The sequence below is a fragment of the Ornithodoros turicata genome, chromosome 7 (genome assembly GCF_037126465.1).
Source record: "Ornithodoros turicata isolate Travis chromosome 7, ASM3712646v1, whole genome shotgun sequence".
NCBI classification, from domain to species: domain Eukaryota; kingdom Metazoa; phylum Arthropoda; class Arachnida; order Ixodida; family Argasidae; genus Ornithodoros; species Ornithodoros turicata.
Genome location: NC_088207.1, coordinates 52,998,593 through 53,005,287, shown reverse-complemented (window position 1 = coordinate 53,005,287; position 6,695 = coordinate 52,998,593). Strand labels below are relative to the sequence as shown.

At 43.5% G+C, this 6,695-nt stretch overlaps 1 non-coding gene across 1 annotated transcript; it reads left to right on the top strand.

Moving 5' to 3' along the window:
• Nucleotides 1-5,723: 5,723 nt before the first annotated feature.
• Trnat-ugu (transfer RNA threonine (anticodon UGU)) lies at nucleotides 5,724-5,795 on the top strand. The gene has a single exon. It is a non-coding gene; the product is annotated as a tRNA-Thr (tRNA).
• The last annotated feature ends 900 nt before the right edge of the window (nucleotides 5,796-6,695 follow it).

The following is a 6,695-nucleotide window of genomic DNA, read 5'->3' as shown; positions in this document are numbered from 1 at the left end:
AGCCTTCGTGGAATGAACAGTATGAGTTCTGTCTTATTCTTGCGACTCCTTGCACGTTATGGTGTGGCTATACGGAGCGTATTTGCTCTAAGACGGGCATAACACATAACGATCCAATTCACAATAGGTAAAAACTCGTTAAATAGTGAGCGCGATCGTGGACTTCAATTTACGGGGTGTGCTTGTACGTTGAAAAAGAATGATTTGATTTGATTTGCAAAAGAAAAAAAATTGAGATGTTAGTCCCGGGCCACTCGGGACTGGCTACTCCAAGACGCGTAATTGAAAAAGAATGGCTGGCTATGTTGCTGCTTACTTGTGTTTCTTGATTAGTTTTCTGGCTGTTCAGATCACCATGGCACAAACTCATTACGAAGTATTTCTCCTCCAAAAGCCTTGAAATGTTCGCCAGCGTCATGTTACCCAAATGTATTCACATACAATACACGAACAATCAAAACCCCGAAGCGTACCTAGCCTTCGTCTTCACACTGTGTCCTACAGCGGAGCTGGCTGAAGTGAACAATAAGAGTTAAACGTAAAATGCAACAATACGTGCATTCATGTCGGCATCGTTCTGTCTGTACATCGCACTAGCAACTGAGATAACTATTGTATTAGCGAATAAGCGTGATAAACAACAACTTTATTTTTAAGATCTTGAACGGGGAGTTTCATCGCGAAGTGTGATATACCCGATGCTGTTCGTCATACGGTGTTTCCTCAAGTGAAGACAAACAGGCTGCCGCTTCAATAGCGAATAATCGAGTAAGCTTAACCACTGGCTAAAACGCAGACTCTCATGGCAACTCGAGCGAGCTGATGCAGCCATGCATCCCCTGCACACATGAGAAGACATTTTGTAGTTGCATGCTTTCCCACAGTATCCGCAGGAGGCACATGCTATGATGTACACGGCATACGTCTATGCGCGTACATATACAGGGTGTCTCACGTCACGTGTCAAAAAATTATATTTAAAAATCTACACTTCGGAAAATTACGGGGTCAACGGTATTCGCCTTCAGAGAGTTTTTGCCGTCGTGTGAGAGCACTTTTATGAATTTTTCGCAAAGCGAAATTTAATTTTCCGAATTAAAGTCCGAAAATTGCCTAGTCAACCTAACATTTTTTCGACAGATTCGGGAAGCACGGGTCGGGTTTAGCCCACCACGGAAAAATTCATTTCGTGGTGCAAAAGTAAGGAGCGTAAAAATCGGCTTCAACGGCGCACGAAATCGGTCGCAAAGATGCGATGAGAGGAGGACATGCCCTTGCCCAGATGATAGACAGAACACTGCAAAAAACAAGAGGAAAGGGAAAGGAAGAGACATCGCGATAATAATCTGAGGCTACATGGATTCCCATTGGTACAGGACATGGCATAAACAGGGGCATGTACTCCTCTCATCGCATCTTTGCAACCCATTTCGTGCGCCGTTGAAATACGCGCGTCAGAAAAAGCCGATTTTCCTATTTTTTCCCCGCTCCTTACTTCTGTACCACGAAATGAATTTTTCCGTGGTGGGCTAAACCCGAATCGTGCTTCCCGAATCTGTCGAAAAAATGTTAGATTGACTAGGCAATTTCCGGACTTTAATTCGGAAAATTAAATTTCCCATGGCGAAAAATTCATAAAAGTGTTCTCACGCGACGGCAAAAACTCTCTGAAGGTGAATACCGTTGACCCCTTCATTTTCCGACGTGTAGATTTTTAAATATAATTTTTTGACACGTTACGCGAGACACCCTCTATATACATGTACACGTAAATAAAAATAAATGGCGGGAAAAAAGGGCTCGATGAAAGTATCACAGGCGTCAATATTTCTATAAATTCATCGGTCCACAAATCCCAGGGCATGTTCCCTTTTTCTTCTCCTTTTTTTCTTTTTTCTTTTTGGCAGTGCACTCTATTTTTATTTCCGACAGACAAAATTTTAGGACCAGCTCGTTTCCTTTCCGGTTGAATACATCTTTCACGAATGGCGTGGGATTCATGGAACGATTACGAACATCCGCGTCGTACGTTCACAGAACGAAGACTCTTACAATGCTCGCAGTAAATCATCTTCAGCGTTTCTGGCGTCCGGGCTTCCCTTCCGCTTTACAAAGCAGTTTCGCAGAAGAGAAAATCGTAAACACACAATGACTGCACGTGACGAGGAATCGACAGAGTATGTTGTTTGTTGGCGTTTGCCCAAACGCTGCGATGCGGGACCCCACATTACTCCTTCGTCTCACAAAAGGAGTTTTCCACATTTCGAGTCAGTCCGATGAGCGCTCTCGACTGAGTGTTTAAAATTCTCGAACAACTGGTAAATGGAACGTAGCGTAGGGTGCCTGTAAAGCGTGCTTTTCCTGCAATGCACACGTGTTCTGCAGCAAAGCATTCTTAACCTTTGTGCGCAGACGTTTACAAAACGAACTTCTCTCTCGTATTCTTGAACTTTCACCAGTGCGTGCTCCATTTTGTTCCCGTCTTATTCGTTTGATGATAAAAATGTAACGGGGTAGTGTAGCGCGTACATACATACGTGCAGCGATCTACACTCTTAATGCAGGATTTCACCACATAACATGCTGGACGCCAACCTTTGCACAGAATACACGTTGCACGCACAAAATGCCTTATCACTCATGATTTGTGGAAAACGCAGGGAGTACGCCTTTTTGTGACAGTTGTGACAACGCTATTGCTTTTTTCTTTTTTTCAGCTGCAAAAGAAAAAAAAAACGTATCCAAGGATTCAAGGATATCCAGAAATCCAAGGATTCCTGAACGAATACGAGCCTCGCGTGAAGCTTCGCGTACCAGAAGGAGGAACTGCTTGTGCTCCAAGGAACATTTCTTTAACCGTTGCTATTCTCGATACACATAAACGATCTTCCACGAAACATTCGCCCTTTTTCGCAACTTCGGCGGTGAACATGATGACTACTTGAGTACTTGATATAAGAACTGTTCATCGATTAAATTTTTGCCTGGTCTCATATCGAGAAGCTGGAGTTTAGGAATTTCCAAAAATTCAATAACCTACCCACAGCAACGGCCTTCCCAAAAGGAATTATTCTTCGTCTAACAGAGGCTGAGTTGCAGTAGCGTAACGCCTCGCAAGCCAACATTCCGGGAGCCTGTTGTGGTCGTGCCATCTGTGGGCAGTTCGCGGCAACTACGCTGCATTTGTGTATAGCCTTCTCAGAGCGGTGACCAGCTCCCCAAAATGCGTTCTATTAATTGGTATTGATGATTCGAACGCGCGAATGTTGACGCTCTTCTTTGGTAGTAAGTCGCCGTGCAGTTAGTGAATGTGAAGTGAAAAAAAAAAACGTACAAGTTATTGTTCACAGTCTAGAAGTACGCGGGAAACTCGCAGCTATCTTCTCGCGGAATCTAAAGATTATCACAAGCCATGATCTGAATATTTCCTATCTAACGTTGCATATGGGTAGAGCATAAACAACACAACAATAAACTACATAGATTAATTAGTAGATAAATTACGGGTCATCAGAATGGAACGGATATACGTTCGAATTCCACACGCACTTCGAAAAGCTATAGGCATGACGTTATAAATTACCATAGGGGCTATATGCCCCATTCTACGCATCCGTTGCGGTTTGGCCACTTAATTATCATTCAAAGAGCAACGCCTCACGCATAACGAGTGAGAAATGAGACCGCGAACGTGTTTCTAAATGCGTATTCGGTTACCATTCGGAACTGCATAACAGATTATTGAGGTCGACGTTCTTCGTCCAGTTCATATGCGTGTTTTCTTTTTTTTCTTCTTTTTTTTGTTGTTGTTATGCACGAGTAGGTACTCAAACACGAGCACTGCTTCCAATTGAAGTTGGATGACTTTTCTTTTATCTCCAAGTTCCGCGTGCAACCAGTCCGTTCTAATTTAATGAGGTTATTAACCTCACCCGGTGTTGCTTCCAAAGTGTGTGAAATACTGCGACTGGCTTTTGAGTGTGTGATTTGAAAGTAGACCAACGGTACATTCTAGATCTTTCTCTAAATCTGGACTCCTTTCTGTAACTTACTTTTACTGAATCGTTAGTTTATGTAACACGATGCAACGTAAAACGTGAGGTGTTGAATTAAAATATGCATATTGTTAGTGGTAGGGTTGTAAGGAGACAAAAATTTAGAAAGATTCCGAAGGTATGTCCCCTTGCATGTGTGCGTTGGTCAGCGCTCTTCAAATGCGGCACATTATCGTCGGAGCAACATTAGTCTAATATCGGCATCCAAAATAAGTAATGCTGTCCCGACATTGGCTCTTTTCTCCATGCTGGTGTCACGTATCAACACCGAGTCAACACTGCAATTCTTTTATGATATAATAAAAGCACGAATACTTTCATTAGCATGCGTAGCCGGCATTCATGTTGATGCAGCCCACATTTTCATGTTTTTCTTTTTCCTAACATATATAGGTTAGCATATAGGAAAAGCATATAGGTTAGACACTAGATCACTGGAAGCACTGCGAGAACTACATACTGCTGAAGTATACTCTATTACTCAGTATTATTCAGTATTACTGTATCAGTGACAGAGCGACAAAAGACATCACTCAAACCTACCCATTTTCACCGGTAAAAGATATCGAAAGCGTTTTAAAGAAGTCCTTCTGTTACACATGCTTATCACGTCCAACATTATACTTCAAAGTGCCGCAGAAGACGCTATCATCTATATTTCACTCGCAAGTTGCGTCTAATGGTACTATCTCGTCGTTATGTCATCTTATTAAATCACAGCCTACCCCCGCTGTTTGATGAAGCTGACCACGCAGGTTTCTTCCTGAAACACTTTCCTCGCAGGTCGCTCTTATTGTAAAACTATTACCCTGCCCCTCTGTGTTACAAGAATCCGATTAAGATGCAGTTAAACTCGCAGCTGGAGTTCCACTGCTCCAGTACGCAATGAAAATTGGGGTTTCAGTTGTCCGCCGACGTAGAATTTATTATGTGCGGGGGCGACGTGACCATTGAAGTCCTGCTGGGCCCATAAGGAAAGAATGCGTTGTCGAGCAATCGGGCCATTCTTATACGTTGCATCGCTTTCGCAAACTGTTCAACATATATGTTTTGCGAAAGCTTTCGCTGCGATTTCTTCGAAATTCAGTATGCCAAGAGGACATCGCACGTCGTCGAGAGGGCGAACTCTTTGCGCCGCGTTCTTGACTATAAGACACGCGCGCAAGGCTACGGGATATCGCGACATGATTTTCCGCCGACGGTTCACCTTTGCGACGGCAGTAGCCATTGTATTAAAAATTGGCAACAGGCAACATTGTTGTTTTGGCAATCTGCCAAATGTTTTCAACTGCGTTAGCTTTATACGGCTCTCCTTGGCAGTCACTGTTTGGCCAACCGCTTTCCTCGTGAAACGGTATTATTTTTTTGTGACACGCTTATAAGACTTTGTGAAATCGTTTGCTTATTCTTTTTTTTTTTGTTCGTTGTTACTGTGTCGCCTACACAATTTCAGCTTTTCGCTAACGTAGTCCTGCAATCGTGTGTTGCTAGTATATACTGTCACGTGGAACTATTACACAAAAGCAGGATCTGTACACGGTGGTGGTTCCTAAAAAGCTAGCGCTTTATTATGAAACGCCAATTGTGCCCCGTCCGGCACTGGGTCATACGTCCACTCCTTTGTCCGGTATCTGTATGTCGATAGCTGTCATCTACCATCTGATGTGCGTCGCTATAGCTCAGTGGCAGAGCACTGGTCTTGTAAACCAGTGGTCGTGAGTTCGATCCTCACTGGCGGCAATCAGTCAGGTGTCTTTTTCGCACACAGCTGCCTGTAATAATACTCTCTTCATATTATTATTTTTTTTCTTCAACCCTTAATGGCACGTTATTAGACTCGTCTAGCATTAAGTTTCGTCAAGCACACAACGGAACGACGAGGGATCCATGGTAGGCAAGCCTGAGCGATGGGCAAGACATGTAAACAAACACAAACACGAAGGCTCAAACCAGCAAGACGTTTAATTGATAACAACGAACTTCATGAACAGGTTCATGGTTCATTCATGGTTCAGGCTCATGAAGTTCGTGGTTATCAATTAAACGTCTTGCTGGTTTGAGCCTTCGTGTTTGTGTTTGTTTACGTGTCTTGCCCATCGCCAAGGCTTGCCTATCATGGAATTTATCCACCAGCTAGACTGCATTTACGCCATTCTGTCAACGAGGGAGCACTCCATTTGCGATAGCTGCTTGAGGTAGAATAAACGCTTCGTACATTGATTAGAAATGGCCTCGTTGCCAGCCCATACGTACTACTCGTTTATTATGAACGCTCCGTTGCTTTATGTAACATCCGCAGAATCGTTTCCCTCCCTGGGGTCACAACCACGGGAATATAGGTCGGAACGTGTTAACGATAACGGTTCGGAAAACAGGGTACCTACTCCGTTCTGGGGTATTCCTTTGGGGGTGGATGCGTCACGTTGCTCATCTTTCATTTGACAGCGTGCATCATCGTATCCTTTCCGATGGGGGTGTTTCTGACCTACTAAAATCCCCTCATCGATTTCATTTCCATTCCATTCCATGTCGTACATCTCATTTCCAATTTTCCTTCTTCCCCAAAACCATCACTGCTTGGAACAACCTTCCCCATGCAGTCTATCGTAGCTAACTCCGACTTTTCAAGTTTTCGCAGAC